The sequence below is a fragment of the Aythya ferina genome (assembly GCF_964211825.1).
Source record: "Aythya ferina genome assembly, chromosome: 2".
Lineage (NCBI taxonomy): Eukaryota > Metazoa > Chordata > Aves > Anseriformes > Anatidae > Aythya > Aythya ferina.
Genome location: NC_140297.1, coordinates 87,039,919 through 87,053,821, shown reverse-complemented (window position 1 = coordinate 87,053,821; position 13,903 = coordinate 87,039,919). Strand labels below are relative to the sequence as shown.

General features: G+C 40.3%; 1 long non-coding RNA gene across 1 annotated transcript; it reads right to left on the bottom strand.

The window, feature by feature from the left end:
• Positions 1–1,907: 1,907 nt before the first annotated feature.
• LOC311433177 lies at positions 1,908–10,700 on the bottom strand. Its single transcript, XR_014690602.1, has 6 exons — positions 10,559–10,700; positions 6,307–6,373; positions 5,504–5,626; positions 5,225–5,419; positions 3,045–3,097; positions 1,908–2,352 (listed from the first exon to the last, which is right to left on the bottom strand). It is a non-coding gene; the product is annotated as an uncharacterized lncRNA (long non-coding RNA).
• Between the last annotated feature and the right edge of the window lie 3,203 nt (positions 10,701–13,903).

Below are 13,903 nucleotides of genomic sequence, written 5' to 3'. Positions count from 1 at the left end.
CTTCGTGAGAGCTGACGCATGAAGCAAAGAGTAGACAGCCCTGACTTATAACATGGTTGTGCCCTCTTTGTCATTGAAATTAATTTCAGGAAATAAATTACCTTTTCAGGACAATTTTTCAAGTCATCTGAGATTTTGTCATGTGGCAAGTAACAATAGCACTCATGTAATAGAGTAATTGAAACAGCATTTTATTTACCAACACTTGCTTCCCTTCATCCTCTAATAATGGTGCTGTAGAACGAAGGATGAAGCTGTAAGTACACTCATTAACTTGTGAAGTTAAACAGCTAGCATGTTCAGTCAGCTTCAACTGAACAGCACAAGGCACCAAAATAGTTTTTCATTTTTAATGATTGGCCAGATTTTTCTCTATGCAATAAAAAACTAGTAGCAAGGTAGGATCTCCCTGCTTCCAATTGAAGAAAGGCTCCTGAAGAGTGTCCTTAACTTCTTAGAGGCTAGGTTTCTGCTAAAGGAGAACAGCCATTTTTAAGCAGCCTGCTGCCACATTGGTTCCAGCTCCCTGGTTCCCTGACAGACTCAGCCAAACCAAGAAATCCATTGCTCAATGGATGACAACACTGGCAAAGCTGAGTCAGCACCAGTAACATAAGAGGTTGACTCGAGCAGCTAGTCAAAATGTAATCCCTTGTAGGCATTATTTCAATTAAATTAAATTCTTTCAATCTGGAAGAAAAATACTGAAGTATCTCAATATCTCTTTCTTACAAGAGAGCAATGCAGTCACTTGTGAGAAAATACAAGGTCTTACCTTCTTGACCTCAGCAATTGGAAACTGTTTTTTTATTTCACTGCTCTCTGACCAGAGAACCTCTTTGCCTAAGGGCTACATGTTGAAAAGATTGATTTATTCTTCCCAAATCAATCCTCTGCTGCTGCCTAATGGATTAACCTACCCAATTCCTTGTGGTGAGGTGGTGCAGTGAGTGGAAGTGGAGGGAGGAGGAGAGGACAGGGCAAGGGAAAAAGGAAAGCAAAGTTAACACTGGGCAGCCAGCAAAGGTGTTGTGTTCTAGACTGATCTAGCCAAAGGGAGTAAAATCAGGAGAGTAGGCGGCAAGGAAATGCACTTAGCTGAGACAGACAAGCACTTTCACGTCCCTCCTTTTGTACTCTCATTGTTTTCCACTTTCTATCAGTAAGGCAAAAATCCAACAAAGTGACTCATCTCAGCTTGTAGGAGAAACCCCACCCTCCCTTCATACCTCTGTCTCGTCCTTCCTAAGCAACATAACGCTTTGAATAGGAACAGAGAAATTACTCCAGAGAAGGCTTCACCTTGTCTCCCATTTTTGAGGTCAAAAGTAATTAAAAAATAAGCAAATCCATTTTATCAGCACCAAGCAAAAACATGGTTTTTACTTAAATAAAAATAACCTTTTACTTAGTGTTGAGGGATCCAGATACTTCAGAAAGTGGAAAACAGCAGGAGTTAACTACGGACTGCCACAGGACCCGTGTATTGTTGGCAGCATACAGCAGCTTCCCTGAATTGCTCCGAGCACAGCTGGTGCTTCATGAGGGCTGGCAGAAAGCTCTTGCAGTGCCTCGGAGCTGTGCACACCCTCAGAAGGCAGGGACGACTGGAAAGGGTGAGATAACACTCACATTTTGCAGTGAGCTCTGATTTTGTTGTGCTTACTGCACCTGATCCCGATGGAAATTTTATCCTGCTTAAAGCTGATCCCACAGGAATCTTAGCGTTCATGCCATGCTACGTGTGAGGCATCTTTAGCTAGTCAGTAACTTTATTGCGAGGATATTTAGACTCTGAACATGCTGTACAGACTGGAAGATACAATGCTTTTCCGAAAAAATGCCTGACAGCATTCACATACCATATCTCATAATCTTTCAATATTACTTGCAAATTCCACCCTGCGTTCATGATGTGCAATAAAAACAACTGCTTTATTTTATGCTAGGCAAGATGTGAAACAGGCATCTGTTTCGTATTTTGATATAACAGAAATGTTGAGATCAGTACAAATGGATTGTGCGGCTGGATGAGGCAGTCATCTGAGTCTGTAGCCTGATGGCTTAGAGGAGGGCGTAAGACTCGTCCTGGGGGTCAGAAAGATTCAGGCTGGAGCGAGTTTATCTCCTTCAACCCCTTAGTCCAAGAAAGGCTTTAAGATTAGATCAGGTTGCTCAGGCATTGTCCAGGTGAGTCACAAATATCTCACAAGGTGGACATCCCCCCACCTCTCTGGATAGCCTCTTCCAGCTTGGTCACCCTGCAGCAGATCAGCCTTTTCCTCCTGTCTGATTAGTGCAGACCGTGGCTGCTGGCTCTCGTCGTCCATCACCGAGCGCTTGAAGAGGAGCCTGCACTTGGGAGAAGTGAGTAAAAATTGTTGTAAAAGAGAAAATAATTGTTACAGTTTGCAAAGTTGTGTCTCGATGTCTTGGTATTTCATTCGACTTGAATTATCCACCAAAAAGAGGTCTACCATGATCTGTGTATGGAAGTACAGCAGTGACCATACTCCATTACCAAGACACTGTTATCCACTTAACATTCTGAGGTGTTTGAAGAGTTTTCTAATTTCCCTCCAGTGCTCTTTCCTTTGTATTGAATACGAAGGGCCATTTGAGGCAGTATCATCCATTTCCTTGCCTTTCATTACATCCTTCTTCATTAGACTTCCTTGTAATATTCTCAAGTTTTAACTAAAACAAATACCTCTGCAGATTTTGCTAATTCACTGTTCACAAACTTTTTTTTCCCCAAATTTCCAAGTATTTAATGTTATACAGGTCAACTGTTGAAGCTTAATGTTTTTAAATATTTTGACATTTCTCGTATTTTACTATCCTGCAAATTGATTTCTCAGTCCTTGTCTATTTCCTGTCTCACGGTCAGATATGTAGCTATAACAAGATTCTGCATTTTTATAGCTGCTAAGAAAGGATTTCCTCAAAGGTTTTTGAGTGATTAACTACATTATATTGTCTTTTATCCTTTTTTTTTCCATGTCAAATGACCAATTAAAACTCTGTCAGTTACATGCACAAACCTTGCTGGCTCCTGAATCTCTGGATCACTCAGAAAGATTTTTTTTTTTTTAATCTGAAAACCAAAACAGAACAAAACAGATGCTTAGCATCTTGATTACCCTTAACCCCTGGCACATAACTACATTTCAGTAAGAAATAAAAATGTATATTTTTATAGGTAATATGTATTACTTTATACATTGTGTAATACATGCAGAATGCAACATATATAAATGTGTATAGATAAATGGTTTAAGTTATACAATATATGTAATATAAATACAGTAAATGAGTGTAGTATATTATATAACCTATGAATATTTAACATATGTATATGTAATATGTTATGAGCTATATCACAATATGAATATAAAATAGATACAATTTATTTAAAAAATACTAATATATCAAAGTAAAATTCTAAAATATTAAAGCACAAATGAATCAGTCATTTAACATATGTTTAATCAATAGCATGAAATGCTTGTATACTCATATAAAATACATTACATAGAGAGTATGCATTTATGCTATTTTTTGGATATATCTATGACATGTTATATACTACATCATGGTTTAATTTGCAGCTTACAGGCTTTTGAACACTCACCAATGGGACCTTTATGGAAGAGGCTACTCTTTTGTGTGTCGTTTTAGTTTTTGTACCTGCCGTTTTGTTCATCACATTGCTCTGCTGCTTCCTGTCCTTGTAAGACACCCTCATTACTCACAAGCCCAGAACAGGCTTGTCTTCAACATTGTCTGCAGACAAAGTTGCCATTAAGAAATCATGTAGCTTGCTAGCAATACCCTTAATTGCTCCTTTAAGCACTCAAGGGATCAGCTCTTCTGTGGACACATTTCCCTCAGGAGCTGGAATATAACCAGTAAGTGCATCAGTGCTTAAATGTATTGTGCACTCCTTGAAAGCCATTGTTTTAGCATTATGCAGGCACATGGTGCCTCAGGTGCCTCTTTTCCTTTCAGCATTGCGTATTTGATCTTCAAAACCCTCTAACACTCTGCTCATCCAAAGCCAGCTGCCATTTCTGCATTTGCTTATTATTCCTTCATGTTGCGGGATTTCTGTTCCCCTCCGAAAGCTTCCCCAGCTTTCCAGGTTCCTCCCACCCCGCGTGTATGCTCACAGCTATTTCATGCTCACAGCTACTTCATTTCCTCTCTAGGAAGCAGCAAGCAGTTTTTGAATGGACGCATCCACATGAGAATGAGCGGCTGGCATTTACGAGGGTATTCATGGTCAGACCTCTAGGCTAAGAAAGCCCTGCAGGGGTACCTGCTGAAGGCAGCAGTTTTCATTTGATGTACGCAATGGTTCTGAGAAAGCATTTCTTGTGCTCCAGTCAGTCCTGAACCCTGCTTCTTCAAGCTCCTGGGCCCATCCTACGTCCTTAAGTGGTGCTGGGAGCCAGTGTGTTTGAAGTTTGTTGAACAAGGTCACCTCCTCTGAAGAACGTTTATGTAACAAGAACTTGCAGCACTGTCGTCACGGGCTGCGTATGCTTTGGTTTCTTTTGACAGGTTGTTTCTGGGCCATCTCTTACATGTTCTGTATGTAAGGGCAATATGTCGCTGCTGGCATTCGTCTTCCACACATAAGGAATTGAGCAGCTCTAGAGCTAGAGCCAATCTTTCTATCTTTTGACTTTCAAGCTCTGGAGGCAAATATAATGGCTTTCCAGTAATCATGATGCATTTATTAAAATCCTGTCTGCAGCCCTTGCATAGAAACAATAGTCGACAGCTTTGCTTGGTGCTACCAGTCATAAATTTAAGTGTCCTTACCAGCTCTTTGAGACTTTTGACTTCTTTTTATGATCAGCATCTGCTATTCATTTTTGCACAGTAAGGCTCTTCCACTGGATATTTTAGCAATTAGCCTAACAGAAAGTTATCATTCACATACGTCTCTGCACATTCTCTCTGTAAATCAATGGTAATTTGTTGGCAATCACTCATTTCAAACTGAGATCTCCCTGTTCTGTCATGTACCATTTTTTTTTTATTTTTCCTTATCTTAAACAAGCATAGTGTAGTTCAGGAAAATGCAGTATTTCAGTGCAGCTGTGTAAATGGTGAGCTGACTTTTGTTTAGCTGAACATCTTCCCTACAGGAGTGGGCAAGCAGTTGCCCAGAGAGGTGGTGGAGTCTACATCCAGAGGCATTCCCAATACCTACCTGCGCCTTCAGCAACCTGCTTGAGCCTCAAAGCTGGCCCTCCTTGGTGCAGGGGCTGCACTACATGACCTCCAGCAGCGCCTGCCAAGCCAACTTGTTCTGTTATTTCCATGTTTCTCTGTGTCCTCTGTTTGGTGGACAGAGTCAATTTGAAATATAGCTTAGTTCACCTCAGAATATAGCCTGTAAATCAGCCTAGAGAGACAGAAAATTATGTCAGTTTTTCATAGACAGTTGACAAAAAGAATATTGGCAGATACCCCGGTTCATGATATTTACCTTCTCAGACCAAATCTGACTTGCCACGCTTTTCTATGAACTTTGGGAAAGGATTATATTGAGTTCTGCTCTCCTTTCAGTATGGTACACAGAGGTCAGTGGAGTTACTCTGTTATCACCATGCTGTACCAAGACACACCGTAATACAAAATCTTAATGTTCTATCCTGTGCTCAAATTTCTCAGAAAGCCCCCCAAATTATTTCCCACCATTAATCTTACATTATCCCTATTATTTCTTCTCAGAAAGAACAGCACAGTCTCTGTAATTGCATGATCGGAGATTTCAGATTATTTTAATGGTGCAAAGCTTTTATGTAACATCAATTCTTAATAAAGCATGTCATTTCTATGACCTGTTGCAATTTGTCATGGGAAGTATTAAAGAGCTAGTTAATAACTGAGGGTTTTGAGTGGGTTATTTTCTGAGTTTTCCTGAACATCGGATGTGGATTCAAATTCATAAGAAACAGATAAATTCTGTGTCAATGGTGATAACACTTTTTGTTATTTGACAGCTTTTCTAGACTTTTCTGTAGCTTTTTTTTTTTTTTTTTTTTTTTTTTTTAGTACAAGGCATAGCTGTAATGCTTGAAAAGGTTTTGCTCAAAACAAAACAACACAACATTTTTTAGAAAGAAAACCCAGATTAGCTAATTTGCTTCTGATATTATCCAGCTGCTGAAGTCCCACCCACAGGGAAGTAAAGTTCAGTTGCCTTAATATTGCGTCTGACTGCCTGCAAGATGCTCCAGGGCATCAGAAACATCTCCGCAGTGCTGGGTGACATCACGTGGGACCTACCGGAGACTCAGCAGCACACGTGTTATTTTTCTCCACAATTTGTTTTTGAGATGGTCTCACAAGCCACCTAGAACAAAGAATGCATGCTTGCTATCAACACGTTCCAACAGTACTCTGTTCCTAGAGGGGAATTTCCCAGCCTCCTTGAATCATACTGTAGTCCAGCCAGGATTAGTGCCTCATGGCCTGGCATTCCCTTAGTGCCTAGACTTCCCTTCCAAAATGAAATAACTAAGAAACTGCATATTCTGATTTTACCACACATCAGTCCCCAATGTCTTAAATCCCGTCTGGTCAAAGCCCAGGCCCAGCACTGGTGTGGTGTGTGTATGGGTGGATGACCATCTCTTGGCCAAAGTCAAAGAGAGATGGGCTTTCCTGTATGGTCTAGTAACCAGATAATTCTGCCCCGATTTCAGGTTTTTGCAGGAAATGAAAATGTCCTACAATTGCTCAGATCTACTCTTACTATCTGAGACTCATAGTCATTACATGCAGCTCATATTCTGCCTCTAGAGACAACATAACATTTACGGCTGAGCATATGACTTAATAAAACCAGGAACAATTCAGATCTGTAGATACCTCATATTGTTTATGTACTGCAGCCCCTTCAGCTAGGAATGCAGCATTGCGAAACGCAGGACACAATTCCTCAGCCCTGTGCCTTTTGTAGTGCTACTGTAATAACAGTATGGCAAGGCGATACAGAAAGACAGAGAACAGGCTCACTCTTGCGAAGAGGTACAGCAATCTAACACTAACAATTTCATCTAGCTTCAACTCAGTCATCTTTTATATCTGATTTATAAAATAAACAATAAAACTATTCCTTCTGCAATTTTGTGGATTCCGCTGAATTAACTTGGATGGCAGTAAATGAAAAGGATTAGCAATACCAAACTATTGTACATAGTCAGTAGGGGACCCAATGACTGTTGTTAAATTGCTGCCCTCAGGATTGTCTCAAGTTCACATTTCCCTAATTTCAAAATGCAAAATTTATAATTCTGAATTGCCAGAGGGTGTTTAAAGACAGTACTGGGCAGAAGAGACCTGGGCCTGGACCAAGGTTTGAATCACCTCTTGCAGGTTAGCTGGTGCAATCCCCTGCTCAAAGTAGAGCTAGCTGCCAAGCTACAGCAGCTCGCCCAGGACTTCATCCAGACAAATTTTGAATATCCCTAGGACGAAGATCCACCACCTCCCTGGGCAGCCTGCCTCTGTGCTCAAATCCTCCCGTGGGGAAGATTAATTTCCCTCAGTCCAGCTGGAGTCTCCCTTGCTGCATCTTGTGTCCTTTGCAGTGGGTCCTGCCACTTTGCACTGAGAAGTGGCTTTTTCTTTCCTTTAACAGTTATTTACTGGAAGACAACAACTAGATCTTACCTACCATTTCTTCTTCAGGTTGAACAAACACATTTCTCCTAGCCTCTCCTCACAGGGCATAGGCTCCAGCTTCCTAACCATTTTGGTAGGTCTCTCCACCAGTGGACTTTTAAGCAGAAAAAGGAATCAAAGACTGTGGAAACTTTTTCTGTTTACTGACGTGAATGTAAAAGAATGCATGCACATAAGAACAAATATGTGCAAAATGAGATTCAAATTAGCAAGAGAATTACAGGATAACAGGAAATAATTTCATGCACAGTTTGTTCTTACCTTGTTGAATGCCTAAAGAAAACACTGATAAATATATTCAAGGGAAAGGTTTCAGCAGATGATTTCAAGCTGGACTATGGCTTCTTTTGAATCAGTCCTCTCTAAAGAGTATCAGTAATTAATGTATCTAAAATGGTGAACTAGCCCTGTAGAAAGATTGCTCATGCACGTAACATTGATGAAAAGGTGTCAAGGGCCAGGGAAAGAGCAGGATAAAGAATAATATAAGAAGTTAGACCTAATGACATAAATTCAGTCTTCAGATTAGACAAGCCTGATAAGTATCATCTAAGGATACCTAGAGAAGTAGCTCCCACTGCCTCAGAGCTCTTAACGGTCTGAGAAACCGAGCTCACAGGAGACTAGAAAAGAGCAGATGTTTTTGAGAGAGGAGCCTAGAAATAATGGAACAATCAGCTTAACTTCAAGGCTGTCATTCTGGCACCTTCCACAATCTCTAAATTACTTTTACTATAACAACAAAAAATATAAATCCAAATAACCTACACTGATTCTGCAGCAATTTCACACACACACCAAGAAAATTTATTACTAAGGTGTAAAAGAACATGTTTTTAATGTGTTTATAATGGCCTCTTCAACTCACAGCTGAGTGCACTTATACCTCTACACTTAAAAAAAAAACAACACAAAAACAACAACAAACCAAAGCAACCTCAGAGTGAAAGCTAGGAAATTGTAGGATGTAGAAATACATAATAAAATAAGTTTACTATAAACTCAATAAGGTCTGTGCCTACGCAAATGACAGATGTAAAATCAGGAAACAGATCAACTGCGACTGGGAAACATGAGGTGATGTGAAGATGTCTGTGGCACAAGAGAAGTAGCAACGTTCAACCCATTTGGAAAGTGAGGGGTGTCTTTCACTTATTTGTAAATTGTCATTAAAGACGGTGTCAGCTCATTGTTCCTGTGGATTTGTGCTTAATACCCTATAACCACTAAGAAGGGATGATACAGAAAATGGAGGGAGCTTTCCTCAGAAAAGATACGTATCTGACTACAGGCCTGTAACACCCAGCTCCACCTGTTATCTGGGGGAGAAGGTAAAAGCTCTGAAGAAGTATGATCCCCTCTTTCTCTGCAGTTTGGAGGGCATTTTCACCATTATGGCAGGTAACATTGAAAACAGCGAGACCTGATCGTGTGGTAAAGGCCTTGCACCACGTAGTGCACGTCCTCTGCTACCCTGGCTATCTAGAGGCCTCTCAGCAACAGACCAAGCCTAAGGAAACACATTATCTTCCACCCATCCTGCTATCATAATTATCCTTTTTGTTAATTGTTTTCTAGGCGGATGAAGAAGTTGATTGGGTTTTACTCCTCTGATGAAACACCAGCATTTAATACCCTGACTTGGATGTCAAGCTAAGGCAGACACAAACACACACACACAAAGCCAGGGCGGACCTCAGGCAAGGGGATGAGAAGCACTCTGCATTGCTGTTTCGTTAGTACTTGAGACTGTCCCCAAGAGCAGATCCATTATACGTTGACCCAGACAGTAAGACTCAAGGCTCTCAAACACCCCTTGCTCGTAGGACATATGTGTGTGGGAAGTGGACGAAGCTGGGAGCTTCTGCCTGTTCCTTTTTTAAAAATGGTGCAGTCATGACCTTTAGCTCCATTCTGCACTGCAGGCAGAAGCTGAGGAACATGTTTTCTGCCTCCACAGCCCATATTTCTAGGAAATTTTACTGATCCACTGAGAGATCATGAGGCATTCCCACAAGTTTTTCTGCATTAAGAGGTACATATTTTAAATTGGGAAAAAAAGCTATGTAACTTTGCATTAAAAATGATCCCTGCAATTAATATGATAATTTTAAAAATTGTCCTTCTAAATAACTGACATTATTTATCATCATGAATATGCCACCATATAAAAAGCTCTTAACCTATGATTACTGAAAAAATCTTTTTTTTTTTTTTTTTTTTTTTTCCATATTTCAGAGAACTTTGCACAAAGCTAGTTATATTTTCTTCTTGTTTACTAAATTGGAACATTTCACACATCTACAAGGATTTTTTTCTGTCATCAAGAGAAAAGCAATTTAAAAAATCAGAATATGAAAATGAAGCTACAAGGCATGGAAAACCAACAAGAAAATTCTGGAATAAATGCAGCAGCATAAATGTCATGAAAATTCGGAGTCATGAAGTAGCCGAGGGGTTGAGGGTAGTGATTGTTTCCCTCTGCTGATAGCTTGTGAGGCTGTACCTGCAGTACAGCCCATTACAATGCAGCCCAATAGGTCCCCATTAGAAGAATTGTCAACATACTGGAGAAGCCAACCAGTCAAGACCCACCAAGAGTTAGGAGGCTAGTCTGTGATGAACGAGATGAGGAGAGAGCTGGGTTCATGTAAGCCTAGAGACAAGGCTCCCCTCTTAACCAAGGGGGTTTTGAGTACTTTTGAGTACTTTGTAGTTCTTCAGGAAATGCCAGTGCCTCAATTTTACACCCCAAAAACTAGATGTAAGTGTTACCAACCCCATGTTGGAATTGGGATAATCAATTTCTCTGTAGTAAACGGAACACTTAAAAATCGCTAAAAACGCTTACCCACTTCATCTCTCTGCTTGTTTTTAAGTGCCTGACTTCAGCCTTCCACAAGGTCTTTAACAGTTCCATCTGCTGACTTTATTTTAACATTTTCTTGCAGTTACAGAGGATGCTGGTTGGAAGGGACCTCTGGAGGTTTCTAGCCCAACCCCGTGTTCTGAACAGGACTGTAATAAACACTCAATCACGTCAGCTGTGACTTTGGCTGACTCTTGAAAACCTCTGAGGATGGAGATTCCATTTAAATGTCATTGTATCAAGAAACAATACATTGTAGAGTTGTCTAAACTATTTTTTTTTGTCAAATATGTTGACTTCTGTATGTTTATTGTAGCCCTGGAAGCCAAAAAGAAATCTGATGTTTGAGTAATGACTGCAGATGAGGCATTATGAATGCTAGATACATGCTGAGTTTTGCGCTGCTGCTCTGTTTGGAAGGAAGCCAAACAGCAGATGATAGAATAAATATAAAATGAAAGTGCATCTTTTTCCATAAGCGACAACAAATTGCTCTGGGTTACTCATTTAAAGAAAAAAAAAGCAACATTAAAGGCAAACCCGTATGTAGCCAACAGCCCGCTTAAATGTAACTGTATAGAAATACCAGGTGCAGAAGTAAGAAAACTTAATTTGCATTCAAAACAAGGAGCCATCCTGTGAGTAGTAGACAAGACTACAGTTGAAGAACAATCCTCAGGTTTGCTGCCGTGGCTGTCCCATCTATCTTCCAGAACAGGGGTTGTGTTTTCACTCTCTCATGATGCCTGAATGCTTTCCCAGCCACTCTCACTACCTGTCAGCGTTCAGGTTACAATGCTTGCTTCAGAGGAGGGGGCAAAAAAAAAAAATGCATGCAGTGCTAAGAGTGCATCAAGCCGACTTTATCAGGATGCTGAGTGGCAGTAACAAAACAGCCGTGCTGCCCGCGCTGTTCTGCTGGAGCTTGTTTACAAGGCTCGTCCTGCAGAGACACCACGGCACAACCACGTGCTGACCCTGGCTCTGCCAGCAATGCGGCGTGAGCACACAACTGCTTGTTTTCTCCAGGCCAGTTTTCCCACTGGGAAAAAGCAGCACGCTGATTGCCCTTTGCTGCGGCCCAGGATAAGGGTTGTCACGGGAGCTGAATCAGTTTCTTTTACTGCTAACACTTTACTTTGCAAAATCCCACTGACTTCTAAATAGGCTTCAGATATTTAAGGAAAAAAAAAATCATCTTGGTGCCAATTATGGTACATTAATTCAGAGGGAAACCAAACTGTCAGAATTCTAGCAAACTTCCAGAGAAACTAACATTCGGTAAACGCTGAAGACAAGGCTACAAAACAGTATCCACTTGGTGTTTCCCCTCCTTTTCTTTCTATTTTTCTCATACAATGGATGATTTCCTGGCAGCACCATCAACTTCTCCTGAGGGCATCTCTGAGCAGAACCTAATCAGAGTATTCTTTCAGATGCAAGAAACTTTTTATTTCCCCTCTATCACATTTAAAACGCCCTGCCACCAGTGCAAGCATCTACAGTCCCTGTGTTTCTAAAAAATGCCAAACTAGAGAAAACTCTCAAGACATCTAATAGGGACTGCTTACAAGGATGGACTCAATTAGTGAACTACAAACCTAGTAATTTTGAATTTACGTTCTCGGACCTGACAAGATGACTACATCACCTCTCTTCCTTCTAGACTGTTCAATTATCTGCAGCAACCAATGCTCAAAACCACCCAAGCAGATGTTCATCCATCTGACCATTAGAATCACAGAAGCACATACCTCGCAGAGAAGGACAAACACACAGCTTTTCATTGGATTTCCAGCCTAGGAAGCCAGGACAGTGTTTTCGGCCACTGCCTAAAGTCTTGGGCTTCTCTCTGGCAGTCAAGGTAAAAATAACTAACTAGGACAGAGCAACCACAACAAGCAAACTAGCAGTATTTCAACAAACAAAAAAACAACGTCTGTGTAGTGTTGTTGTTTTTTGGAGAGGGTGGTGTTGTTTCTGAAATACAGAGTAAAACTGCCGATCAGTGCAAGAAAAGTAGACTCCCCGTTTCTTGGCTCAAATCTCCCATTAGCACTTGACAGGAAGAAAACAAACAAACAAACAAACAAACAAAAAAAAATAAAAATAGCAAAATTTGTAGATATTGCAGGAAAAGGGGACAACTCAAAGAATTTAAAATGGTCCAGATGTGGGCTCTTCATCTATTAAGTTACACCTGATTTAAATAAGTTAATAATCTAAGACTGCATTTTCCTTTAGCTCCCAGACATAAGCTTTCTATTCGCATTTTAGTCTGACAGTGGCAAGCTGTCAAAAAAAAAAAAAAAAAGCCATCAAGACTGTTCTTTTATACAGATAGCTTTTTGCCAATTGCTGCAATCAGCTGTATCAACAAGTATTTTCATCAGCTGAACCTGAATCGAAACCTCTGCAGAGTCACAGACTGAAACGAAGCTTAAATTACTGCTCAAAGGCACCAACAGATGCAGTACATGAAGCCATCAGTTCTGATTTCTTTACATAATTTTTGACCTTCTGATAATTTGTGGACATCATTAGACCATAAAAATAATGGCTGTGTTATAATTAGTCTTTAGGGCTGAGTACTGCAGACTGTATGACGTTGATCATGCAACTCTTCCTCCATTTCAAATACCCAACATGTAAAAATAAATGCAAACATATGAAAACGAATGCTAATTTCATGCTTTAAGTTGGATGCTGCTACATCAGCAGGATTTCTTTTCTTATGTATCTTGTTAGAATTAAAAATTATACTTTATATATACTTTCTTTCGAAAGAAAATTCTGCTATGCAGGACCTGTCAAAAAGCTACCCATCCAACTGCAGCTGTCAGTTCAAGGAGTGAACTCAAACCTTGGTTGTGGATATGTACCATAGAGTATTTAGCTCTAACAAGCAAAATACAAGGGTAAGAACATTTTTATTAACCTATTTTATGAACTCTCAGGAGGAAAATGAGTCCTGTCAATGCTTTTTCACTGCATACGACTTAGCATCTTACCAGAGGACATGTCACTATTTCAGTTTTACACCTCTCCCTCGAGAATACACCCTGCGATGAAGTAGTTCAAGGGCAGGCATCAGAAAGTCTGGTGTAGCAAGGTACAGCAAACGGATCCAAGCCATGTTAGGACTTCATCAGGAAAAACAAACATTGTAAATTTAGTTTGACAAGCAGCACAAATATTTGCATCACATGGTTCTACTGCAGGACAATTACTTGTACCACCAGTCACCTTCCTTTCAGGTCAACTTGATAAAAGTAGAAAGAAACTAAGCCACAAAGGGTGGAATGTAAATTATAAGCTTTGAGGACA